At 47.8% G+C, this 27,644-nt stretch overlaps 1 protein-coding gene across 2 annotated transcripts in view; it reads left to right on the top strand.

Annotated features, from left to right (window-relative positions):
- The first annotated feature begins 8,051 nt into the window (after window positions 1–8,051).
- LOC135056959 (oocyte zinc finger protein XlCOF6-like) overlaps window positions 8,052–27,644 on the top strand; it is a 67,707-nt gene continuing 48,114 nt past the window's right edge. Inside the window, exons 1-2 of one of the 2 annotated variants that reach the window (XM_063962753.1) lie at window positions 8,052–8,137; window positions 26,024–26,233. The gene's annotated coding sequence lies outside the window, so the exon portion shown is untranslated. Of the gene's footprint in view, window positions 8,138–9,121; window positions 9,243–26,023; window positions 26,234–27,644 lie in introns of those variants that run through there. The other variant, XM_063962754.1, reaches the window with a different exon arrangement.

Here is a 27,644-nt window from a genome sequence, read left to right as displayed (position 1 = left end):
AAATAGTAATGTTAATATCATTCTTAAAAAAAATCATAGTAACAAGAAACATAAATGTTTTTCCCAATAATACAATCACATATACCATATATACACATGCATACACACACATACACATACACATACATACACATAGAAAAAAATTGTACTGTAAACGCTGCGCCAAAACAAAACATTTAACTTGCATATAAAGTTATGACAAATATAGTTATGAAATAAGGTTTTGAAGAATATGTTTAAGCAGTTACATAGCTTCCAGTCAATGACTTAAGGGAAGATGTCTATAAGTAATATGATCTGTGGTTCATCTAGGGGTATGTTGGGTTTTCAATATGCAGGTGATGTCATTGATATAAGTTCTTTTATTCCATATTGCAACTCTGGTTCATTTCCTACTGTAGAAACTGTTTGCTCTGTAGTAAGGCTATGTGATTTAGAAGTAGGAGTGTGTGTCTGTTGGGTGATAACTGTGACAGGTGTGTAACAGCGCTTGTGCATTGCTTTCTAGTGATTTTGGATGATGGTGCCTTTTAAGTTTGCATAGTAGGTCACGGCCTAGCAAGTTTGCTGGTGTATTGGATGCTAGCAAGAAAGTGTGTGTATCATTTAATGTACCTATCTGTATATTACTATCAGCTAGTATTGGCAGGTGTTGTATTTGCCCTGAGACTCATATCGCTGACATCTGATTGTGTGGGCCACTGTGGTATCTCCTTCACCTTTCACCTCTGCGCTACCCGGTAATTTCATTGTACGCATAGTGTTCAATGCTATAGTATCAGTATTAGTTTCCATAAGTTCCTGATCTGTGGGTACCTATATGCTGCAAGCTGAGCTTGCGTGGCAGTGTCAATTACTTCTTGTTTACCTGTGCGATGAAATACACCCTGTCCTGTGTTATTTAGTATTTTGTAGTTAAACCTTGGCCCCTGACTAATGCTGCATTCACACCGCAAATGCCGGGTCCTACCCGGTAAGACAAACGTGTACTTACCGGGTGGGATCCGGCATTTGCGCTCCGTTGCAGGCTTCCCGACCCGGCAATAAACCGGGTCGGTTGCCATGACAACGGAGGCCGCAGCAGCAGCAGGGGCGGGGGTGGAGGCGGCGTCGGGAGATGAGCTCATCTCCAGCGCCGCCTCTCCCTATCTTGTGAATGGGAACCGTGTCGCATCGACACGGCTCCCATTCACACCGCACCTGACCCGGTAATCAACCCGGCTAAAACCCTTCTTTTTTACCGGGTTGATTTACCGGGTCAGGCGACCCGCTAAATCGCCCAGTGTGCTTTCACATCGCACACTGACCCGGTTCGACACGGCAATATGCCGTGTCGGTACCGGGTTATTTGTGCGATGTGAAAGGGGTTTAAGTGTTCTAATTGACTGCAAAATTTGTTGAGGTGTACTGGTAACATTAAGACATGCATGATTACCACTTATATATACAGGAGAGGCCACCGGTGGAGTAGCAAAGGAAAGTTTAGGTAGTGGAAGCGTATTGAAATCAGGGGAGGAAGCAGAAATATGTGAAGCAGAAGAATCACTTGATATAATGGATGCCAGTTCTTGTATACTGTCGTGTAGTGCTTTTGGATCCTGGTGTTCTTGTTGTGGGCTTGCGTGGGCATAGCTATATGTAGCAGGTATAGTGTGTGGTTGTTGCGTGCTGTCAGTGAGTGAAGGGGGGGCTGTGGCCCGTGCTGCTGGCGGGGTGCCCGAAGCTGGCGGGTGTGAGATATAAGACGTCTGTGGAATGTTGTAATGTGTATTGTGAGAACCAGCAAACTGGATAAGATTTGCGTCATCCTCCAGAGCAGAAATGTCATTAGGGGGCATTTTGTAGTGACTGCAATTCTTTAACAGGGTATAGTGAAGCTGGTGAAGTTGAGATATTGTGGTATGGGGGAGGATGGTTGTGTGTGTTTGCAGTGTCACATGTTTCCATACAGAGATTAGTCTTAATATCATTATTTTCAGTCCAGTTACACATTTCTTTTTTCCATAACTGTAAAACTTGTAAATGTTTAATACGATCATTAGGTTTTATAACTGATTTGATTCTGTTCTCAAGGGATTGCAGTACTGCAGGATTAAAACTTCCCGTAGCAGGAAATGGTGTTGCCTCACCCTGCGTGATATCACTCCACTTTGAAATAAACTGGACGCACGGTCGTCCATAAATACTAAGCATACAATTCACTGCGGTACCGTCACTACACTTTGATAAGTCACTTCCCATTTCTCCACAACAACTCTGAATCTTATTTCTCCCAATTTAGAGCCCGGACTGCTCTTTATGTGGCCACAAAAGAGTCTTCAAATAGACAGCGTAGCAGCGTCTTTCACAACTTTAGATATGCCAATCGTGTACCCTATGTAAATAAGTGACTTATTTCCTTAACTCATCATCCCTCCATAGGGATTAAAAAACACTTTTTTCTCTTCTCATATATAAAAAAAACACTTTGCTTTTCTCTGTAGCTACAACAATTCTTATCTTCTGCACTTTAGACTAGTCACAAACACAAATACAGTGGATGAGTCAAACAGAATGAGGCAACAACACACTCCTGCTATTTCCTAGCAGTATATCAGCAAAAGATTAGAACACAGCTTTTAACATTTAGCATACAGTATATTGGTTATTTAAGAACTTTAATTAATTATGCCTGAATAATACATCACCAGAACTCACCAACATACGGGTCCTGAGTTCAATGACTAGCGTCCCATCAGCTACAGAATACTTCGACCAGGCAGCAGAGCAGAGGGGACGGTATCTTACTGTGTATATAAAAAAAAAAAAATATGGTATAGTTACCTTCAAGCCGCGGCTGTCCTCTCTGTCTGTGCCTGGGAAAGCTGGTTTCCGTAGAAGATGGGTTGTCGTAGCCACTAGGACGAAGCCCCCAAATGTTAATCCCAAATTGATTAAAAGAAGTGGGGAGTCTCCATAGTGATGATATTCAGCATATAGAATTTATTATCAAAGAGGCCACGCCTATTTTGTCTGCGCAGAGAGAGACGTGACCCAATACAGACTTCACCAATGATGCCCGTCCCTTCAGGGGATTTCAGGCTCACATATATAGTACAGAATTATACAATAGTTCATAATTGATTAATCAATGGGGCGTGTATTCAGATAACAAAGGGATTATTAATTGGCTAATGGTCACAAACAGGAAACCCAAATATGGTCAGCTGGGCTCAGATGAAATGGCTGATCTTTTCCTGAAGATGGCAGATTGGTTCCACTAGTCTCGGATCTCCCATTCAAACCAATGGAGTTTCTTAATATGCGTTGTAAGCAAAGAGGTCATCTCTATTCATGTGTCATGATGCTCTTTTCCAAAACCAAAGGTCCATCTGATATGTACTTATCAAAACCATAAAATGTCATTAAGTTCTGGTTATCTAAACAAGAGGGTCTTTATCTAAGCGCCACGTATGCACTTATGCTCTTAGTCATGAGCTAGGACAAAGGTTGATAGAAACTTTCCATTGCAAGAAGACTGATCATTCATTGGAATTTAAAGGGACCCTTTCATGATGTCTACTTAAAAGTTTAAAGCACAATTTCTGAGGCAATACAGATCTATATATTTGATTTTACTTCATCAGCCTGATGAGGTGGATAAATGGGGACATGAAGGTATGCATCCTTTATGTCCTGAGTCACCATAAAATCCCCCCCTTTCAGGCTTGCAATGACCGCTCTTAGCGATTCCATCTTGAACTTGAACCTTTTCAGGTATATGTTCAGGGATTTTAAATTCAATATGGGTCTGACCGAACCGTCTGGTTTCGGGACTACAACATGGTCGAATAATAACCCCCTCCTTGTTGAAGGAGGGGAACCTTGACCACCACCTGTTGAAGATACAATTTGTGAATTGCAGTTAACACTGTTTCACTCTCGTGGGGGGAAGCCGGCAGGGCCGTCGGTGAGAGGGCATCTTCTCAACGTCCAGCTTGTATCCCCGAGACACAATATCTATTGCCCAGGGATCTAACAGGGAGTGAACCCACTTGTGGCTGAACTTACGATGGCGTGCCCCCACCGGGCCTCGCTCCGCCTGTGGAGTCCCAGCGACATGCAGTGGATTTTTGTAGAGGCCGGGGAGGACTTCTGTTCCTGGGAACTAGCTGTGTTGTGCAGCTTCTTTTCTCTGCCCCCGCCTCTGACAAGAAAGTACTCTCAGACTTTCTTGTTTCTCTATTCGAAAGGCTGCATTTGATAATGTCGTGCTTTCCTAGGCTGTGCAGGAATATAAGGCCAAATAGCAGAATTACCAGCTATAGCTGTGGAGACCAGGCCCGAGAACCCTTCTCCACACAATCCTCAGCCTTCCATATGCCTCTTAAGTCGGCATCATCTGTCCATTGCATATTACTGCAGGACACGTCAAGCAGAAATCGACATAGCTTTGACCCTAGGACCCAGTATACTCATGTTATAAAATTATATATCTATCTCTTAAGACGGCATCTTTAGAGATATATATATATATATATATATATATATATATATAAATATCTATATGCATACTAGGGTCTCAATCTCTGCTGATATGGTACCTGTCCACGCTGCCACAGTGCTATAAACCCATGCCGACACAATCGCCGGTCTGGGTAGTATACTAGAACGTGCACGCTATCTGCAGGATCCCTGAGAATAGCTAGTGCTACAGTCTGTGCAAACAGGATACCCTAGGGGAAGATTCTCAACACATCCTGGCCCTAGTGGGGAAAGGATACTGCCTGAGAAATACTTTGTGGGAAGCTGCAGTCTCTTGTCTGGAGATTCCAGCTCTTTTTCCTCATAAGAGGAGGGGAATTTCCCTCAGCTTTCTTCCCCTTAACCATGTGTACCCTTGTGTCAGGGACAAATGAGTCATCAGTGATATGCAAATCATCATTATTACAATAATCATATATTGTATACCTTTTAGCCATCTTGGCTGTAACTTTGCATTATCGTAGTCGACACTGGAGTTAAACTCTGTGTCGATACCAGTGTTTGTTAATTTGGATAGTGAGCATTGAGAGACTTTGAAGGTCTATGTGACATAGGGACAGACCAGGGTAGATTTCCTGTCTGTTCCCTAACCTTTTGTGCAATAATTTCACCTCAGCACTTACACATATCCAAACAGGTGTCGGCGTTGTCGACGGAGACACCCTCTCACACACACATATACGCTCTATCACCTCCTCAGGGGAGCCTTTTACCTCAGACATGTCGACACACGTGTACCGACACACCACACACACAGGAGATGCTCTATTTGAAGACAGTTCCCCCACAAGGCCCTTTGGAGAGACAGAGAGAGAGTATGCCAGCACACACCCCAGCGCTATATAACCCAGGGATTACACTCCAACTCAGTGTTTACCCAGTAGCTGCTGTATATACAATTTTGCGCCTAAATTTATGTGCCCCCCCCTCTTTTCACCCTTTGTGTACCAGGATACTGCAGGGGAGAGCCTGGGGAGCTTCCTTCCAGCGGAGCTGTGAAGAGAAGATGGCGCTGGTGTGCTGAGGAAGAAGGCCCCGCCCCCTCAGCGGCGGGCTTCTGTCCCGCTTTCTGTGTAAAATAATGGCGGGGGTTTTTACATATATACAGTGAGTGCCTGACTGTATATATGTATTTTTATGCCAAACGGTACTTCAATTGCTGCCCAGGGCGCTCCCCCTCCCCCCCCCCCCTCCTCCAGCGCCTTGCACCCTACAGTGACCGGAGTGTGTAAGTGTGCTGGGAGCAATGGCGCACAGCTGCGGTGCTGTGCGCTACCTTAATGAAGACAGGAGTCTTCTACCGCCGCATTCGTCATTCATCTTCTGTCTTCTGGCTCTGCAAGGGGGACGGCGACGCGGCTACGGGAACGGACGATCGAGGTCAGGCCCTGTGTTCGAACCCTCTGGAGCTAATGGTGTCCAGTAGCCTAAGAAGCACAAGCTAGCTGCAAGCAGGTAGCTTTGCTTCTCTCCCCTCAGTCCCTCGTAGCAGTGAGTCTGTTGCCAGCAGATCTCACTGAAAATAAAAAACCTAACAAATACTTTCTATTCTAGCAGGCTCAGGAGAGCCCACTAGGAGCACCCAGCTCTGGCCGGGAACAGATTCTAACTGAGGTCTGGAGGAGGGGCATAGAGGGAGGAGCCAGTGCACACCAGATAGTACCTAATCTTTCTTTTAGAGTGCCCAGTCTCCTGCGGAGCCCGTCTATTCCCCATGGTCCTTACGGAGTTCCCAGCATCCACTAGGACGTCAGAGAAAAATATTTAGCAGGACAGATCTGATTTCTGGGCTCCAAACAATTGAGGGGAACACAGCGCGGGGAGCATCGCCCTCCAGTAACGCCTGGATTACTGGTCATAACTAGTTGTGCTCCCAATACTTACCTGTGACATTTATTTTCTTATTGCACCTTATATGACTTTTTGTTTAATAAAAACCCTCATAGACATTCTCAGTTGTCGTGGTCACGCCTTCGGGCATTTACTGCTACTGTCCTAATACATGTCTAGGAGTCTACTTCCCCTCCTAAGTTCCGGTATCCGTCAGCCCCTACATACTGAGGCTTCCAGCTACCGGCACCAGCCCTCAGTTGTGACACATTGTCTACTGTGAGCGCCTCATTACCCTCATCTGCCATCTTACTCTGTGTTACTGATGGTGGATGAGGGAACACACAGCGCCATCTGTATTACTGTAACGGAGGAGTCTGCGCCACCTGTATTACTGTAACAGAGGAGTCTGCGCCACCTGTATTACGGTAACGGCGGGGTCTGCGCCACCTGTATTACTGTAACGGCGGGCTCTGCGCCACCTGTATTACTGTAACGGCGGGCTCTGCGCCACCTGTATTACTGTAACGGCGGGGTCTGCGCCACCTGTATTACTGTAACGGAGGAGTCTGCTCCACCTGTATTACTGTAACATAGGAGTCTGCTCCACCTGTATAACTGTAACAGAGGAGTCTGCGCCACCTGTATTACTGTAACGGCGGGCTCTGCGCCACCTGTATTACTGTAACGGAGGAGTCTGCTCCACCTGTATTACTGTAACAGAGGAGTCTGCTCCACCTGTATTACTGTAACAGAGGAGTCTGCTCCACCTGTATTACTGAAATGGAGGAGTCTTCGCCACCTGTATTATTGTAACGGAGGAGTCTGCTCCACCTGTATTAAGGTAACAGAGGAGTCTGCTCCACCTGTATTACTGTAACAGAGGAGTCTGCTCCACCTGTATTACTGTAATGGAGGAGTCTTCGCCACCTGTATTACTGTAACGGAGGAGTCTGCTCCACCTGTATTAAGGTAACAGAGGAGTCTGCTCCACCTGTATTACTGTAACAGAGGAGTCTGCTCCACCTGTATTACTGTAACGGCGGGGTCTGCGCCACCTGTATTAAGGTAACGGCGGGTCTGAGCCACCTGTATTACGGTAACAGCGGGGTGTGCGCCACCTGTATTATGGTAATGGCAGGGTTTGCACCACATGCATTACGGTAATGGCGGGGTCTGCGCCACCTGTATTACGGTAATGGTGAGGTCTGCGCCACCTGTATTACAGTAATAGGACACTAGAGTGTCAGTCACCTGTACAGGGATAATGCAGCACCAGAGGCTGCTCCAGCTGCACTATAACAAGGCACCAGAGGCTGCTCCCCCTGTAGTACAGCAACCTGACACCAGAGCTGCTCAGCCTATAGAATAATACTAATAATATAATTACCTGCTGCCAGACACAGCAATGGCTGCTCTCTGCTCCTGCTGCCTTGTGGGAATGATAGAAGGAAGGCGGAGCTCAGACCAGGGGAAAATGGCCGCCGCTCCTGACGTCACTACACGGCCAGGGAACCTATTGCTGCTGCAGCTGCCGGACTGGTCTACAAGAAAATGGTCGCCGGCCTCCTGCACTGAGGACATGTATGGTAATAGTCATTACAGAAGGCGGTGCTGTGGTCGGGGGTGTAGGAGGGGAAAGGCCATCACCAGGGCGCAGTCTGTGCCAATCGCACCCTACTTCCGGCCTGTGCGTTCCACCTTACTTCCGGCTTATGCGTTCCACACACAGGAAGTGAGGTTTCATCGATTGTTGCAGCCTCGCAGTGTCCGTCGTGATCAGGTAATGGCGGCTAACTATACAGGGAGAGCAGCCTGTGGTTTCCAATTATTATTATTATTATACAGGGGGAGCATCCTGTGGTGTTCTATTATTATTTTTATACAGGGGGAGCAGCATGTGGGGTTCTGTTATTATTATTACACAGGGGTAGCAGCCTATGGTGTCCATTCATTATTATTATGCAGGGGGAGAAGCCTGTGGTGTCCTGTTATTATTACACAGGGGGAGCAGCCTGTGGTGTCCTGTTATTATTACTGTACAGGGGGAGCAGCCTGTGGAGTCATGTTATTATTATATGGGGGAGCGGCCTGTGGTGTCCTATTGTTATAATTATTATTATACAGGGAGTGCAGCCTGTGGTGTCCTGTTGTTGTTATAATAATAATACGGGGGAGCAACCTGTGGTCTCCTGTTGTTTTTATTATTATACAGGGGCCGCGGCCTGTGGTGTCCTAATATTATTATTTTCTCTTACGTCCTAGAGCAGTGGTTCTCAAACTCGGTCCTCGGGGGCCCACACAGTGCATGTTTTGCAGGTCTCCTCACAGAATCACAAGTGAAATAATTAGCTCCACCTGTGGACCTTTTAAAATGTGTCAGTGAGTAATTAATACACCTGTGCACCTGTTGGGTTACCTGCAAAACATGCACTGTGTGGGCCCACGAGGACCAAGTTTGAGAACCTCTGTCCTAGAGGATGCTGGGGTTCCATTTAGTACCATGGTGTATAGACAGGTCCTTTGGGAGCTACTGGCACGTTAATAGTTTAATAGTGTGGTCTGGCTCCTCCCTCTATGCCCCTTCTACCAGACTCCGTTTAGAAAATGTGCCCGGAGGAGCAGGTCACAGCTAGGGGAGCTCCTAGAAGTTTTTCTAGTTTTAATATTTTCTGAGTTTTGTTAGGTACAGGGAAGCTGCTGGCAACAGCCTCCCGGCTTCGTGGGACTTATGGGGGGAGTAGGAACCAACTCTTGAAGTTAATGGTTCTCTACTCCGCTAACAGGACACTGAGCTCCTGAGGGTGCTGATCGCAAGCCCACGAGGCGACCGCTCACTCTCGCAGCACGGCTGCCGCCCCCTAACAGAGCCAGAAGAAAGAAGAGTGGTGAGTACGGTGCTGGCGACCTGGTTAGCGGGTCGCCGGTGGGTATGGTGGCACAAGGGTGGGAGCGCATCTCTAACAGGCTGGGCTCTGGGAAGGCTCAGCAGTACACAGTGTAGGCGCTTTGAGGGGCGTCCTGAGCCAGCGCAGAATACCCTACACTGGTCACGCAGCTACTAGGGACTAATCCCGCTGTTAGCACAAGGAAACCTCAGGCCAGTATAAAGAATAAATGCGGGAAGACGTGACATTACACGGGGCGGGGCTTCCTCTCAGAGCGGATCCAGCACTGCCCTCCACATAACTCCAGCGTATGTCTGCGGTACCAGGGTGTTATAGAAAGGGGGGGGGGGGGGGGGAGTGTGATTATAGTACTAACTAGCCTATTAAGGTTGGCTGGTTAGCGCCGGGCTTTTATCATAGTAACTGCCTACAGGGGCGCTGTGTGGCTGGCTCCTTATACTCTGTGACTCTCTGCAGGTACTCTGGGGGAAACTGACATTTTCCTGTGTGTGTGTGTGTGTGTGTATCTCACATTACCATGTCTAAGGAGTGTGTATCTTCTGAGGAGTCTACTCCATGTACTCAGGACTGCAATGTGCTTTCCCAGCCTTCTAAATCAGAATCCCCATGGGTGGATTCTTTAAGGGGAATGATATCCCAGATCTCAACAAGGATGTCACATACTGAGAAAGAGATGCAGTTTTTGAGAAAATCTGTAGAGGGTTTTACATACTCAGCCCCCACTTCTTCATCTAAAACACCCACCTACATACCCGCAAAAACGTGCACAGATAATGCAAGCTGACACTGATTCCGACTGTTATACAGGGGACGGTGATGGGGGTATGCAGGGGGGGGACAAATCACTTGCTAAGGGGGTGCAACTAATGATTGAAGCCATTAGGGATGTTTTACATATTACTGAGAAGGTACCTGAGCAGGTGGAGGAATCTCTCTCTTTTTTTTTTTTTTTACAGAAAATAAGAATCCTCGCTTACCTTCTCGGCTTCTAAGGAGTTAAACTCCTTATTTGAAAAATCCAGTGAAAACCCAGAGAAAATATTGCAGATCCCAAAAAGGGTTCTCATTGCTTTCCCTTTCCCTGAAGAGGACAGAAAAAATGGGAAAACCCCCCTATAGTAGACGCTTCTGTATCTAGGTTGTCTAAAAGGTGGTTTTACCTGTTCTTGGTTCAACCGCTTTAAAAGACCCGGCTGACTGCAAGATTGAGACTACGCTGAAATCATTGTACACAGCTACAGGCGTAGCTTTAAGGCCCACTATTGCTTGTGCGTGGATTTCTAAAGCCATAGTAATGTGGTCAGGCACATTACTAGAGGACTTAGATACTATGGATAGGAGTGACATTGAATTGTTTTTGTGTCACATGCAGAATTCTGCAGGTTTCATGGTGGAGGCCATGAAGGACCTGGGCATGCTGAATGCAAGGGCTACTTCCATGGCAGTCTCGGCACTCAGATGACTCTGGCTACGCCAATGGACTGCAAATGCAGAATCCAAGAAAAGTGTGGAGAGCCTACCCTTCACAGGACAGGCTCTATTTGGGGATGCATTGGATGCCTGGATCTCCACGGCAACTGCGGGTAAGTCAACTTTTCTTCTCTCAGCAGCACCACCGGCTAGGAAATCTTATCCTTCACCAACACTGCAGTCCTTTCGGACCGCAAAATTAAAAAAATCCAAGCCCCTTCCCACCTTCTTTAGAGGAGGTCGAGGTAAATCCAGAAAACCTGCACCAACAGGTTCCCAGGAACAGAAACCAGGTTCTGCTTCCTCAAAATCTTCCACATGACGGTGGACCCTCCCAGCCGGGAGATCGGACAGGTGGGGCGAGGCTAAAGGATTTCAGTCACGTCTGGGTGTCTTCATGTCTAGACCCCTGGGTAAAAGATATTGTTACCGACTAGAGTTTCAAGAACTCCCACCTCACAGATTCTTCAAATCAGGGTTACCAGCTTTTGCTGACAGAAAGTGCTATCCCACAGGAAGCCATTCAAAAATTGGTTCAAACAAATGTCATTGTTCCAGTTCCACCTCACATACAACACAAGGGTTATTACTCAAACCTCTTTGTGGTACCGAAACCGGACGGTTCGGTAAGGCCAATATTAAACCTAAAATCATTGGCCTCTCCACAGCACCGAGGGTGTTCACCAAGGTCATGGCAGAGATTATGCTACTCCTCCGCAAACAGGGAGTGAACATAATTCCATATCTGATGATGAAAGCATCTTCTAGGTAGAGGCTGTTACAGAGTATTGCTCTCTCAACTTGACTGCTCCAGGATCATGGGTGGATCCTGAACCTTCCAAAGTCATATTTGGAGCCAACAAGGAGACTGCCCTTCCTGGGGATGATACTCGACACGGAAGTGCAGAAGGTGTTTCTACCGTTGGAGAAAGCGTTGGCGATCCAATCAATGGTCCGGGATGTCCTGAAACCAGCCCAGGTATCAGTTCATCAGTGCATTCGCCTTCTGGGGAAGATGGTAGCCTCCTACGAGGCTCTACAGTACGGACGATTCCATGCACGGTTCTTCCAACTGGATCTCCTGGACAAATGGTCGGGATCCCATTTTCACATGCACCAGCGGATACGCCTGTTGCCGAAAACCAGAATTTCACTCCTCTGGTGGCTGCAAACTTCTCACCTACTCGAGGGCCACAGGTTCGGGATTCAGAATTGGATCTTCTAACCATGGATCCAAGCCTCAGAGGTTGGGGAGCAGTCACCCAAGGGGAGTAATTCCAAGGAAAGTGGTCAAGTCTGCAATCCATCCTTCCGATAAACGATCTCGAACTAAGGGCCATATACAACGGCCTTCTACAAGCGGGACATCTTCTGCAAGGTCACGCCATTCAGGTTCAGTCGGACAATGTAACGGCAGTGTCCTACATAAACCGATAGGGCGGAACGAAGAGCAGAGCGGCAATGTCCGAGGTAACAAGAATCCTCCTCTGGGCAGAAAAGCACGCGCTGGTGCTGTCATGGATCTTCATTCCAGGACTGGACAACTGGGAAGCTGACTTCCTCAGCAGACACGATCTCCATCCAGGAGAATGGGTCCTCCACCCGGAGGTGTTCTCAGAGGTGACAAGACGATGGGGTGTACCCCAGATAGACACGATGTCCTCTCGCCTCAACAAGAAGCTTCAGAGGTACTGTTCCAGGTCGAGAGACCGACAAGCAGTGGCGGTGGATTCACTGGTAACTCTGTGGGTGTTCAAGTCAGTGTATGTGTTCCCTCCACTTCCACTCATCACAAGGATTCTCAAACTAATAAAAACAAGAGTTCAGGCGATCCTCATTGCTCCGGACTGGCCAAGAAGGGCTTGGTACGCAGATCTTCTGGAATTACTGCTGGAGGATCCGAGGCCTCTCCCTCTTCGCGAGGACCTTCTATAACAGGGGCCGTTTGCCTGTCAAGACTTACCTCGACTACATTTGACGGCATGGAGGTTGAACGCTAGATCTTAGCTCGGAAGGGCATTCCGAACAAGGTTATTCCTACCCTGATACAGGCTAGGAAGGGAGTAACGTCTAAACATTACCATCGGATTTCATCGGCTGGGTCCACAGGTTATCATTGGGATATGCTTGAGCGTCAGCGGATTGGCACCAAATCGATCACGAGCTTTGTGGCCTCCCAGGATGCACCGGGCTCATCTATATAATCCCACCCACCGACTCAGTCAAATCAGTTTTTTGTTTGGTTCGGCAGGAGTCGGACCATGGTCACAGGGCTGCTGTGTTTGGCAGCCCTAAGAGCTTTGATTTACTTTTATAGTCTTACCTTTTTTTTTTTGAGTGAACTTTCCTAACAGCGTCTTACACGCATATTGGAAAGAGTCGCTCCAACAACTTTCCGCCGGGTCGCAACAACGCTTACCCACGGTATAAGTGCTGTCTTGACAGGCTTTTGTGTCGGATGTTACTAGCAGGTCCAGAAGACGTTACCAGGCTATGGCCGGAGCACAGGGGGTAAGGCATCGGTTCCACTTAGAGGGTGAATACAGACACAGCCGCACTGTTTTGGGAGGAGAGCTCCAAACAGCAGCTGGCGCGCCATCACCACAGGTGCTCTAGCGCTAGGCTTTAGGGATCAGAAGGTGCCAGGATTAGTTTGAGGCTGCGATCCCTAGGGTTGATGCCAGCAGTAAGGAGTCAGACGCTCTCCTGGTCGCCCCTCCCCCCAGTTCATGACCAGTTACCGAGCGTCTCCCGTCATGAACTGATTGCCTCACTTCCGACTCAGACGCTACCACAAGGGAACTCTGTCGCAGCATGGCGCTGCATCTGTATTCACTAAAGATTGACCGCTAAGAGACTGGGTCGCAGACATGAGCGTCTGCATGCACTAACGTTCACTGAGCGTCTGTGTCCAATAAAAATACTGGAGCGGCAGTGTACACTAGTAGCGTCTGGATCCACTCAGCGGTTTTCTAACGTATTGATCGATCCTGGAAGTGGGGTGAGTCTCCCTGTATCCCACTCTACAGAGTAAGGGTTATACAGCACTAAAATTCTATCTACTATAATAGTATGAATAGTTAAGTTTAGTGCCTATTGCATATGAGTTTTTGTACAATGCTGTAGTTTTCTCCGCAATTGCGTGTGAATACATTAAAATAACTGTATAATACAGAGAACAGTAGATGTACGCCAACATACTTGAAATGTGTTTGTAGGTGATAATATGATCATATGATTAATAATATCATGTGGCTGACTGCTAGTGTGATTGCTGACTTTATATATGTTTGTCAGTGTTTTTTCTGAACCTCAATGCGGGTGTTTGGGTTGGGGTCAGATTGATATCACTTTTTATGCAATATAAAGTTTGTTCAGTCACAGATTGTGTAGTACTCTGGAAGAGTTGATTATTTATCATGTCCAAGAGCGGCAAAGGTGACGAGGTTACTACAGTAACACCAACACTTAAAACATGTTTATCCTGCAAGGTGGGGTTAATAACTCAATCCTTGGGAAATAATGGGTTGTGTGCAAATTGCTTTTCATTTCAACAGACTACTAGGCTGATCCCTGTTCAACAACAAAAAGATCCACCTTGGGCCATATTTTCACAGACTCTATGCAGTAAAGCTGACAGGTTGGCCCCTGCAGCTCCAACAGCAGGAATAGGTTATACGATTAACCCTTACATGCAGCTCCCATCTTATGGTATAGACCCTACAGCTTCTACAAATCATCAAGCTGATAAACCGAGGGTAAATATATTGTCTAATTCACAGGCTACACAGGAGGATACAACAGATGATGACTCCATATACTCTACTTCACCTTATGAAGAACAAATAGAGGGCTTCAGCTCAGAAGATATAGCTGAGTTAATTGGAGCAATGAAGGCTATTCTGTCTCTAGAAGATTCAGTTGAGCCAGTAGTAAAAACTAAAGCACCTGTGTTTATAAACGTCCCAGAACAGTGAGGGTGGAGTTTCCAGGGTCAGAAGAGCTGACGGAAATTGTGGAGGATCCTTGGGCTATGCCCAATAAGAAATATAAAATCCCAAGGAAATGGGATTCGTACTACCCTTTTCCAACTGGGGACTGTTTAAAAAGAGAAGTGCCTCCTAAGTAGATACGCACGTCATTCGACTTATGTGAAAATCCGTTTTACCCTTGCCTTCAACATCATTAAATTATGTCACAGACAGAAGAGTGGATGGTTTTTTGAAAAAAAATTTTTCCCTGTCAGGGGCAGTCATAAGGCCGGCTATGGCCTCAGCCTGGATGGCAAAAGCGGTAGTTGAATGGGCTGAAGAATTAGAGAATGGGCTTTTAGCACTTACTAATGAGCAGGAGTCTCATATAGCCCATATAAAACAGGCTGCGCTTTTTCTAGAAGAAGTAGCAATGTATGTGAGTACGATTGCTCCCAAAGTATCAGCCTTACCGGTAGCCGCTCGCAGAGCAATTTGGCTACATACATGGAAAGCTGATTCAGAAAGGTTCTGGAAGCGTTGCCTTTTGTTGGGAACATTCTTTTTGGTAAGGAATTGACAGAGATTCTGGAGTCAGAAGCTGAATCGAAGAAGGTTAAATTTCCTGCCAGTTATACTCCTAAGCCTAAGGGTTCAGGTTTTAGGCCATTCCGGTGGCATGGTAAAACAAAAGGTATCAAGGAACCTAAGCAAACCCGGTATAATAAGTCTGGTAAAACAAGGAAGCAGTGGGCCATTAGAGGGCCAGCTTCCAAACCAGAACAGAAACCATCAGCCTGAGGGTGCGGGCCTCCACTTGTGGGACTTCAAGGTAGGGGGCCGTCTTCTTCAGTTTACACACACATGGCAGCGGTCGACAGCAGACGCTTGGGTGCAAGAAGTGGTATCTCAGGGTTATGTTTTCCCATTCAAAAAACAGCCTCCTCTGAGGTTTTTTTGTACCAGCCCGTCTCACGTAGAGACGAGGACCAGGGCACTGCAAGAAGCAGTTCACAAATTGCTTCAGTCAGGAGTAATCATCCCAGTACCTCTGGAACAACGGGGGTAGGGGTTTTTCTCCAACCTATTCTTGGTCCAGAAATCAAATGGGTCGTTTCGACCCATCCTCAATCTCAAAATGTTGAACAAATACATTTGGGTACCAAGGTTCCATATGGAAACATTACATTCCATAATTTTGGCCATGGTACCAGGGGATTACATGGTATCTCTGGATATACAGGATGCTTACCTGCATGTGCCAATAGCATTGTGCCATCAGTGTTACCTCAGGTTCGCTATCCTCCAGCAACATTTTCAGTTCCAAGCCTTACCCTTTGGGTTGGCCACAGCCCCCAGAGTATTCACCAAGATCATGGTGGTTATGGCAGCTTATGTCCGCAAGCAGGGGATAAGAATTTTTCCATACCTCGACGATCTTTTAATCCTGGCACAATCCCAGGAATTGCTCTTGAGCCATCTCCATCAGACAATAACTTGCCTACAGAACCACAGATGGCTCATAAATTGGGCAAAGTCGTCTCTGATTCCGTCACAACGGATGATTCACTTAGGGGCTGTATTGGATTCAGGTCTGCAGAGAATAATTCTACCTGTGGGAAAAATATCCAAGGTGCGGTTAATGATTCAGGAATTGTTGCACAGTCAAACAATATCAGTTCACACGGCAATGCGAGTGATGGGGTTGATGGTGTCGACGTTCGACATGGTGGAATATGCACAATTCCACTCAAGACCTTTGCAACATCTGAACCTAACCAGATGGAATGGAGTACATCAGACAATAAATAAACAAATGATGGTACTTCCGGGAGAGGTAAAAAGGTTGTTAGCCTGGTGGCTACAGACATCCCATCTAGACAAGGGGAGACCCTTTTGGATATCAGATTGGGAGATCCTGACAACGGATGCCAGTCTTCATGGCTGGGGAGCAATGTCCGTAAAATTATGGTCCCAGGGACAATGGACCAAAGAGGAAAGTTGCCTGCCAATAGATTTGTTGGAACTACGAGCTATATACATGGCACTGATTCAGGCAAAGGACATTCTGCAAGGAAAACCAGTCCAGATCCGCTCGGACAATGCAACGGCAGTAGCGTACCTCAACCATCAGGGAGGAACTCGCAGCCTAAGAGCAATGGAGGAGGTAAGTCACATACTAAAGTGGGCAGAACTCCATCTTCCAGCATTGTCCGCAGTGTTCGTTCCAGGAGTCCTAAACAGGGATGGGAACTTTCTCAGTCGGCACACCATTCAGGAAACCGAATGGGCTCTACACCCGGAGGTCTTTCAGACTCTAGTAGACAGGTGGGGGCTGCCAGAGATAGATCACAAAGTTCTGGTATACAGGTCAAGAACAAAAGACCCCAGCGTTCCTTGTGGATGCACTGTCAGTGAAATAGGAATTTCATCTGGCATATGTTTCCTCCAATCTCCCTGCTACCCAGGGTGGTGAGGAAAGTAAAGCAAGCAAAGGGTGCCGTTATTCTAATAGCTCCGGCTTTGCCCAGAAGGTATTGGTACATAGATCTGCAGAGGATGTCATTGGATGCACCAATTCTGCTCCCTCAACGCCCAGATCTACTAATGCAGGGTCCCTGTTACCACAGGCATCTGGATCGGCTGTCTTTGACGGCGTGGCTGTTGAAACCTCTATCCTAAGATCAAGAGGTTTTTCACAACAGGTAATTCAAACAATGCTTAGAGCAAGGAAACCCTCCTCTGCTCACATTTATCACCGAATATGGCAAGCCTATATTCATTGGTGCAGTGAAAGAAGTATGGATCCAAAATCTTAGATTTCCTTCAGGCAGGAATGGATAAGGGTTTGAAGGTGGCTTCCTTGAGAGTTCAAGTTTCAGCATTGACTGTATGGTTTCAAAAGAAAATTGCCACTTTACAGGATGTGCGTACTTTTTTCCAGGTAATGCTGCGCATTCAACCACCTTTTGTTCCTCCTGCAGTACCTTGGGATTTAAGTCTGGTTTCTCAAAGCCCCTCAGGGGGCTCCATTTGAACCACTTAAGAAAGTGGATCTTAAATGGTTGACAGCTAAAGTACTCTTTCTTCTGACTATGGCATCAGCTAGAAGAGTATCAGATTTAGGAGCGCTGTCGTGTAGGTCTCCTTTTCTGATTTTCTATCCAGACAAAGCAGTTCTCAGAACTAGGTCTGGTTATCTTCCAAAGGTGGTCTCAAAGTTTCACCTTAATGACGAAATTGTGTTCCCGGCTCTTCAGGTAGCAGGACTGTCTGCGGGAGAAGCGTCGCTGGACGTAGTCCGTGCATTAAGAATCTACATAGATCGTACCAGTGCTGCAGAAAGACTGATTCTCTCTTCATTCTCTGCGGATTTCATAAGAGGGAATTGCCTGCTACTAAACAGACGCTAGCAAGATGGCTTCGAATGACGATTTCAGAAGCATATTCTCGTGCTGATCTCCCTGTTCCGGCTAATGTCTCTGCTCACTCTACACGTAAGGTAGGTCCTTCATGGGCAGCACAACATGGTGCTTCAGCAGAACAGATATGTAAGGCAGCCACATGGTCTTCCATTAACACATTCATTAGACATATTATGCCTTGGATACCGTTGCCTCTCATGACGCTGAATTCGGGCGAAAGGTTCTCCTGTCCAATCAGGAGCGTCCCCACCACTAAAAATTTGCTTTGGGAAATCCCATTGTTATCCTGTGGATAACCTGTGGACCCTGCCGGAGAAATATACGTTATGGTAAGAACTTACCGTTGATAACGGTATTTCTCCTATGTCCACAGGGATCCCACCCTGACGCACCTGATTTGAGAATCTTTATACTCACTAACCTCTTGCCTCTTGCGTGGAAGGGTGTGCATGTGTGCTCTTCTCGCCTGAATAGGGTTCAACATAATGCTCCTGCCGAATTGCTTTGGAAACAACTGATTTGACTGACTCGGTGGGCGGGATTATATAGACGAGCCCGGTGCATCCTGGGAGGCCACAAAGCTCGTGATCGATTTGGTGTCAATCCGCTGACGCTCAAGCATATCCCGATGTTATCCTGTGGAAACCTGCGGACATAGGAGAAATACCGTTATCAATGGTAAGTTCTTACCATAACGTATATTTTGAAAATGTATGTGTCTTGGTGTGAATCCAAGAAGTTTCCTACGGTGGATTTTCAACTAGGACAGTTTCTCCTCTTTCTGCAAGCACGTGTGGATGTGGGCACGCTTGGGGTCATTAAAGGTCCAGATTTCGGCCTTGTCCTATTTCTTCCAGAAACAATTGGCTGCTCTTCCTGAGGTTCAGACATTCTTGAAGGGGGTTCTGCATATCCAACCACCCTTTGTGCCTCCTGTGGTGCTGCAGTTCCTGCAATCGGATTGGTTCGAGCCTTTACAGGAGTTGGACGGCAAGTTTCTTACTTGGAAGGCGGTCACACTGTTGACATTGGCATCTGCTAGACGTGTGTCAGAATTGAGGGCATTGTCATGCAAGAGCCCCTACTTGATCTTCCATGAAGATAGAGCTGAGCTCAGAACGCGTCAGCAATTTCTTCAGAAGGTTGTCAGCTTTTCATATCAACCAACCTATTGTGGTGCCAGTGGCTACTGACTCCTCAATTATCTCAAAGTCCTTGGATGTTGTGCGGGCTTTGAAAATATATGTGAAGAGAACTTCTCGTCACAGAAAGTCGGACTTTCTTACGACTGGTTCCTACGACTCGGCTGTCGTTCTTAGGAATGATTCTGGACACGGAACAAAAGAGGGTTTTTCTCCCGATGGAAAAAGCCCAGGAACTCCAGAACATGGTCAGAGACCTGTTAAAACAAAGAGAGTGTCAGTACATCAATGCACTCGAGTACTGGGGAAAATGATGGTGACCTACGAGGCCATCCCCTTCGGCAGGTTTCATGCGAGGACTTTTCAGTGGGACCTTCTGGACAAGTGGTCCGGGTCCCATCTTCAAATACATCAGAAAATAACCCTGTCCCCCAGGGCCAGGGTGTCTCTCCTGTGGTGGCTGCAGAGTACTCACCTTCTAGAGGGTCGCAGGTTCGGCATTCAAGACTGGGTTCTGGTGACCACGGACGCGAGCCTCCGAGGATGGGGAGCAGTCACACAGGGAAGGAATTTTCAGGGACTATGGTCAAGCCAAGAGGCTTGTCTGCACATCCACATACTGGAATTAAGGGCCATATACAACGACCTTCGACAAGCGGAGAATCTTCTTCACGACCTACCGATTCTGATTCAATCAGACAACGTCACAGCCGTGGCTCATGTAAACCGCCAAGGCGGGACGAGGAGCAGAGTGGCAATGGCGCAAGCCACCAGGATTCTGCGCTGGGCAGAAAATCACGTAAGCGCTCTGTCAGCGGTATTCATTCCGGGTGTTGACAACTGGGAAGCAGACTTCCTCAGCAGACACGATCTCCATCCAGGAGAGTGGGGACTTCATCAAGAAGTTTTTGCAGAGATAACAAGTATTTGGGGACTTCCTCAAATAGACATGATGGCGTCACACCTCAACAAGAAGCTTCAGAGGTATTGTGCCAGGTCAAGGGACCCTAAGGCAGTAGCGGTAGACGCCCTGGTGACACCATGGGCGTTTCAGTCGGTCTATGTGTTCCCTCCTCTTCCTCTCATCTCAAAAATTTTGAGAATCATAAGACGAAAAAGAGTACAGACAATACTCATTGTTCCAGATTGGCCTCGAAGGGCCTGGTATTCAGATCTTCAGGAGATGCTCACAGAAGATCCATGGCCTCTTCCTCTCAGGGAGGACCTGTTGCAGCAGGGACCCTGCGTGTTCCAAGACTTACCGCGGTTACGTTTGACGGCATGGCGGTTGAACACCGTATCCTAGCTGGGAAAGGTATTCCGGAGGAAGTCATCCCTACTCTGATAAAGGCTAGGAAGGAGGTGACGGCGAAACATTATCACCGTATTTGGAGGAAATATGTATCTTGGTGTGAAGCCAAGAATGCTCCTACGGAAGATTTCCACTTGGGCCGTTTTCTCCACTTTCTACAGACAGGAGTGGATATGGGCCTGAAGTTAGGCTCCATTAAGGGACAGATTTCGGCCCTATCTATATTCTTCCAGAAGGAATTGGCTTCTCTCCCAGAAGTCCAGACTTTTGTAAAGGGAGTACTGCACATCCAGCCTCCTTTTGTGCCCCCAGTGGCACCATGGGACCTTAACGTGGTGTTACAGTTCCTAAAATCTCACTGGTTTGAGCCTCTTCAAACAGTGGAATTAAAATGTCTCACTTAGAAGGTGGTCATGTTGTTGGCCTTGGCATCTGCAAGGCGGGTCTCCGAATTGGCGGCCTTGTCTCATAAGAGCTCCTATCTCATTTTCCATGTGGTTAGAGCTGAGTTGAGGACTCGTCCTCAATTTTTGCCTAAGGTGGTGTCATCATTTTATATGAACCAACCTATTGTGGTGCCTGTGGCTACGGGAGACTTGGAGTATTCCAAGTCCCTTGATGTAGTCAGGGCCTTAAAAATTTCCGTAGCCAGGACAGCTCAGATTAGGAAAACAGAGGCACTGTTTGTCCTGTATGCAGCCAACAAGGTTGGCGCTCCTGCTTCTAAGCAGACTTGCTCGCTGGATCTGTAACACGATTCAGCAGGCTCATTCTACGGCTGGATTGCCGTTACCAAATTCAGTAAAGGCACATTCCACTAGGAAGGTCGGCTCTTCCTGGGTGGCTGCCCGTGGTGTCTCGGCATTACAGCTTTGCCTAGCGGCGACTTGGTCGGGTTCAAACACTAACACTTGCTAAATTCTACAAGTTTGATACCTTGGCTGAGGAGGACCTCATGTTTGCTCAATCGATACTGCAGAGTCATCCGCACTCTCCCGTTCGGTCTGGAGCTTTGGTATAATCCCCATGGTCCTTACGGAGTCCCCAGCATCCTCTAGGACGTAAGAGAAAATAAGATTTTAAACCTACCGGTAAATCTTATTCTCGTAGTCCGTAGAGGATGCTGGGCGCCCGTCCCAGGTGCGGACTAAATCTGCAAGGCTTGTATATAGTTGTTGCTTACATAAGGGTTATGTTACAGTTAAGATCAGTCGTTGGCTGATACTGTTTTGTTCATACTGTTAACTGATTGCGTATATTCCAGGTTATACGGTGTGGATAGTGTGGGCTGGTGTGAATCTTGCTCTTAGATTAACAAAATCCTTTCCTCGTACTGTCCATCTCCTCTGGCCACAGTTTCTCAACTGAGGTCTGGAGGAGGGACATAGAGGGAGGAGCCAGTGCACACCCATCTAAAGTTCTTTATAGTGCCCATGTCTCCTGCGGAGCCCGTCTGTACCCCATGGTCCTTACAGAGTCCCCAGCATCCTCTACGGACTAGGAGAAAAAGATTTATCGGTAGGTTTAAAATCTTATTTTTTGCATCACATAACATTATAAATGAGTTCAAGAAGGGGCCGCGGATGGCTGCCACGGGGCTGCTCTGCCAAGCAGCCTTAATTTTTACATGTATAATATGTTGAGTCTATCGTACAGTTGCAATGTGCAGTATGAAATCATACGTGTGATGTATGCTACGTTCTTCCCGCTTCTTATGTTATGTATTCCCCCTTCATGTTGCAGCTTGGCAATGCGTTGTACCGCAAAAAGTTCCTAGTGTACGTGAGTACAACTGGCCAATAAAGCTGATTCTGTCGGAGATGGTCCGAGCGGTTCTACGACCAAATCGGATTTCCATGCATAACGTTGTTGGGAAAGATGGTAGCCTCGTACGAGGTGATCCTGTACGGAAGGTTCCATGCCAGAACATTTCAATTGGATCTCCTGAGCAAGTGGGCCGGATTACATCTTCAGATGCACCGGATCATACGTCTATCACCTCAAGCCAGGATTTCCCTCCTGTGGTGGCTACAGTCCTAAAACCCGCTGAAAGGTCGAAGTTTCGGGATTCATGATTGGATTCTCCTCACAACAGATGCGAGTCTTAGGGGATGGGGAGCTGTCACCCGATGTGCTCCGTTTTGGGGCGGGCGGTCAACCCACGAAGCCCTACTTCCAATCAATATTCTGGAGTTACAGGCGATCTATAACGCTCTGCTTCAGACCTCTCCTCTGCTCCGGGATCAGGCCATTCAAGTTCAGTTGGACAACGCCACGGCGGTGGCATACATCAATCGACAAGGAGGAACAAAGAGTAGAGCCTGCATGCGAGAGGTGTCCAGGATACTCCTCTGGGCAGAAAGAAACGCAAGAGCGGTGCCGGCCATCTTTATTCCGGGGTGGACAACTTGGAAGCGGACTTCCTAAGTCGTCACGATTTACACCTGGGGGAGTGGAGCTTCCTCTCACAGGTATTTCGGCAGATCACCGATCTCTGTGGCTGTCCGCAGATCGACTTGATGGCATCTTGGCTCATCTTGCCGGTATTGTTCGAGGACCAGGGACCCGCAGGCGGTAGCAGTGGATGCACTGATGACACCGTGGCCTTACAGGTTGGTCTACCTGTTTCCTCAAATTCCGTTACTCCCAAGGGTGCTAAAGAGAATCAGGCATCAAAGAGTCCAGGCAATTCTGATTGCCCCAGACTGACCTCTAATGGCATGGTACGCTGATATTCTGGACATGTCCATCGAAGACCCTTGGCCTCTGCCAATGAGAAGAGATCTTCTGCAACAAGGACCGTTCATCTACCCGGACTTAAGGCGGCTTCATTTGACGGCATGGCGGTTGAGCGGAACATCCTAGCTCACAAAGGCCTTTCCAAAAAGGTTAGTGCTACCATGATTCAGGCCAGGAGACCTGTGACGACAAAGCACTATCATATCTGGAGTAGATATCTCTTGGTGGGAGGAGCGCAAGTATCCTCTGGCGGATTTTCACTTGGGACGTTTCTTACGATTCCTGCAGGCTGGAGCTGATATGGGCTTACATCTGGGCTCTCTTAAGGTCCAGATTTCAGCCCTCTCAATTTTCTTCCAGAAGAAGTTGGCAGTGTTGCCAGAAGTTCAGACCTTCTTGCAAGGGATTCTTCACATACAGCCTCCCTTTGTGTCTCCAACGGCACCCTGGGATCTGAATGTGGTATTGGAATTTCTACAGTCCCCCTGGTTTGAACTGTTAAGGACGGTAGAAGACAAGTGCCTCACATGGAAGACGGTGATGTTATTGGCCCTGGCTTCTGCTAGGCGTGTCTCAGAATTGGAGGCTTTATCGTGTAAAAGTCCATACTTGGTATTTTACGAAGACAGAACAGAGCTCAGGACTAGGCAGCAGTTCCTACCGAATGTTGTCTCTGAGTTCCACTAGAACCAACCTATTGTGGTTCCGTCAGGTTCTGGCACTTCTGCCCCTCCGGAGGCGTTGGATGCTGTGCGAGCCTTGAAGATCTACGTCAAGAGGATGGCTCGGATCAGAAAGACGGATTCCCTGTTTGTGCTTTATGATGCGCAGAAAAAGGGTTACACTGCTTCTAAGCAGTCCATTGTTCATTGGATTAGGCTGACTATCCAACAGGCCTATGTGTTGGCAGCCTTACCTAGTGTTCACGCTAGACTGTTTTAGCAGGGTGCCGCGCCCTGCCTGATTTTTTAAGGGCAAAACCCACCCTGCCCTTTCTGCGGCGCCCTGCTAAAACAGCCGCCTGCTGTCTGCCCTCTCAGCGTGTGCATCCATTCACGCTGTCAAGAGAGCTTGGGGGAAGCCCAGCTCCTCCGTAGGTGCTGGGCACGCCCCCAACAGTGACGCCGCCCACGCCCCGGTCTTTATTACGTGCAAGTGACCACACCCCCTATTTGCATGACCACACCCCTTTTTGGTGCTTGTGCCCCTCACGGACCCGCGCCCTTCCCGTCCCCTAGAGTGAACACTATTACCTGTTCCACAGTCTCTGAAGGACCACTCTACAAGATCGGTGGGGTCTTCCTGGGCGGCTGCCGTGGAGTCTCGACCTTGCAACTATGCCGAGCTGCTACCTAGTCAGGGAAGAACACCTTTGTGACGTTTTACAGGTTTGATACCCTGGCCAAAGAGGATACTCAGTTTGGGCAGGAGGTGCTGCAGATGTCTCGGCACATTCCCGCCCGTTTTGGAAGCTTTGGGACGTCCCCATCATACTAAAGGGCCCCATACACTACAGCGACATGTCTGACCCTCATGTCGCATAAGATTTCCCTTGAACCGCCTGGCATCGTATGCTGTCCTTTTGCATACAATGTATCTTATGCGATTCCAGCCATGCCTGCGGGAACCGACATCTCATGAGTGCAGCACTAACGATCTAGGGGCTCTGATCCGATGCTCACGGGACCGCGCATCGGATCGGATGTAAAACGCATCCAATTTGCCACTTTTCATCCGATTTATTGGCCCGAAAGGTCGAAATGGGGCATTATCGTTCTAGTGTATGGGGCCCTTAAGACCCCAGTATCCCTTATAGATGCTAGAGAAAATAGGATTTTAATTACCTACCGGTAAATCCTTTTCTCGCAGTCCATAAGAGATACTGAGCGCCCGTCTCTGTGCGGTGACTTTTCTGCAGGTTTTGGTTTTGAAAACGTTTACCTGTGCAGCTGTTGCTGTTGCTACTAGCTGTTGCTTGTCAGTTATGTTGTGGTGTGCTGGTGTAAATCTCACCACTCGTTATTGTTCTGTTCCTTCTCTCAAGTATGTCCATTCTGCGTCGGGCACAGTTTTACCTATACTGGCTGTAGGAGGAGGCATAGAGGGGAGGAGCCAGCACATCCAGTTGGAGAAATTTAAAGTGCACCGGCTCCTTTGGACCTCATCTATACCCCATTATACAGGGGGAGCAGCCTGTGGTGTCCTGTTGTTGTTGTTGTTGTTATCATAGTGCGAGCAGCCTGTTGTGTCCAGTAAGTATCACTCAGGGGGTGGAAGTCTCTGGAGCCCTGTTATTGTCAGAAGGAGCAGTGTGGCTATAGGTGGAGTGGACGCTGATGTCCTGTTATAACACTGTTGGAGTATACTGTTGTGCTGTGTTACCTGCAATATAATGTGCCTAAACATCCCTCTGGCCCTTGTGCACTACATCCCCCTCTACCTACAGCCGCTGCAAGGGACAACGTGTGCGGGGGGAATGACGCGACATATATATATATATATATATATATGTACATATATACATATACACACGGTACTTGTCAAAAGTTTGGACACACCTTCTCATTCAATGGTTTTTATTTATTTTCATTATTTTCTGTATTGTATATTAATACTGAAGACATCAAAACTATGAAAGAGCACATATGTAATTATGTTGTAAGCAAAAAAGTGTTAAATCAAAATATGTTTTATGTTTTAGGTTCCTCAAAGAGCCCCCTTTGCTTTATGACAGCTTTGCACACGCTTTGCATTCTCTCAATCCCAACCTGTCATATTATACATCAGTCCTTTACTGCACGTCATTCACTTACCTGTCACCTGAGTGTATGAGGGAGGCTGAGCAGGACCCGGAGCCTCATCACGGTGCCTCCACCTCACTCACAAGAACATTCAGCTGCTGACTGGAGAGGTGACTGCTGGGAATGGGACATTATACAGTAACACCGGGGGACGTGTCTGAGTGATGACTGGAGAGGTGACTGCTGGTAATGGGGCATTATACAGTAACACCAGGGGATGTGTCTGGGTGATGACTGGAGAGGTGACTGCTGGGAATGGGACATTATACAGTAACACCAGGGGACGTGTCTGGGTGATGACTGGAGAGGAGGCTGCTGGGAATGAGGCATTATACAGTAACACCAGGGGACGTGTCTGGGTGATGACTGGAGAGGTGACTGCTGGGAATGGGGCATTATACAGTAACACCAGGGGACGTGTCTGGGTGGTGACTGGAGAGGTGACTGCTGGGAATGGGGCATTATACAGTAACACCAGGCGACGTGTCTGGGTGATGACTGGAGAGGTAACTGCTGGGAATGGGGCATTATACAGTAACACCAGGGGACCGTGTCTGGGTGGTGACTGCTGGGAATGGGGCATTATACAGTAACACCAGGGGACGTGTCTGGGTGATGGCTGGAGAGGTGACTGCTGGGAATGGGGCATTATACAGTAACACCAGGGGATGTGTCTGGGTGATGACTGGAGAGGTGACTGCTGGGAATGGGACATTATACAGTAGCACAGGGTTGTGTCTGGGTGATGACTGGAGAGGTGACTGCTGGGAATGGGACATTATACAGTAACACCAGGGGACGTGTCTGGGTGATGACTGGAGAGGTGACTGCTGGGAATGGGGCATTATACAGTAACACCAGGGGATGTGTCTGGGTGATGACTGGAGAGGTGACTGCTGGGAATGGGACATTATACAGTAACACCAGAGGGGATGTATCTGGGTGATGACTGGAGAGGTGACTGCCGGGAATAGGGCATTATACAGTAACACCAGGGGGGAGGGGATGTCTGGGTGATGACTGGAGAGGTGACTGCTGGGAATGGGGCATTATACAGTAACACCAGGGGACGTGTCTGGGTGGTGACTGGAGAGGTGACTGCTGGGAATGGGGCATTATACAGTAACACCAGGGGACGTGTCTGGGTGGTGACTGGAGAGGTGACTGCTGGGAATGGGGCATTATACAGTAACACCAGGGAATATGTCTGTGTGATGACTGGAGAGGTGACTGCTGGGAATGGGGCATTATACAGTAACACCAGGGGACGTGTCTGGGTGGTGACTGGAGAGGTGACTGCTGGGAATGGGGCATTATACAGTAACACCAGGCGACGTGTCTGGGTGATGACTGGAGAGGTAACTGCTGGGAATGGGGCATTATACAGTAACACCAGGGGACGTGTCTGGGTGGTGACTGCTGGGAATGGGGCATTATACAGTAACACCAGGGGACGTGTCTGGGTGATGGCTGGAGAGGTGACTGCTGGGAATGGGGCATTATACAGTAACACCAGGGGAT

Source organism: Pseudophryne corroboree, chromosome 3 (assembly GCF_028390025.1).
Source record: "Pseudophryne corroboree isolate aPseCor3 chromosome 3, aPseCor3.hap2, whole genome shotgun sequence".
Taxonomy (NCBI): Eukaryota; Metazoa; Chordata; class Amphibia; order Anura; family Myobatrachidae; genus Pseudophryne; species Pseudophryne corroboree.
This window is presented reverse-complemented; position numbering and strand designations above follow the sequence as displayed.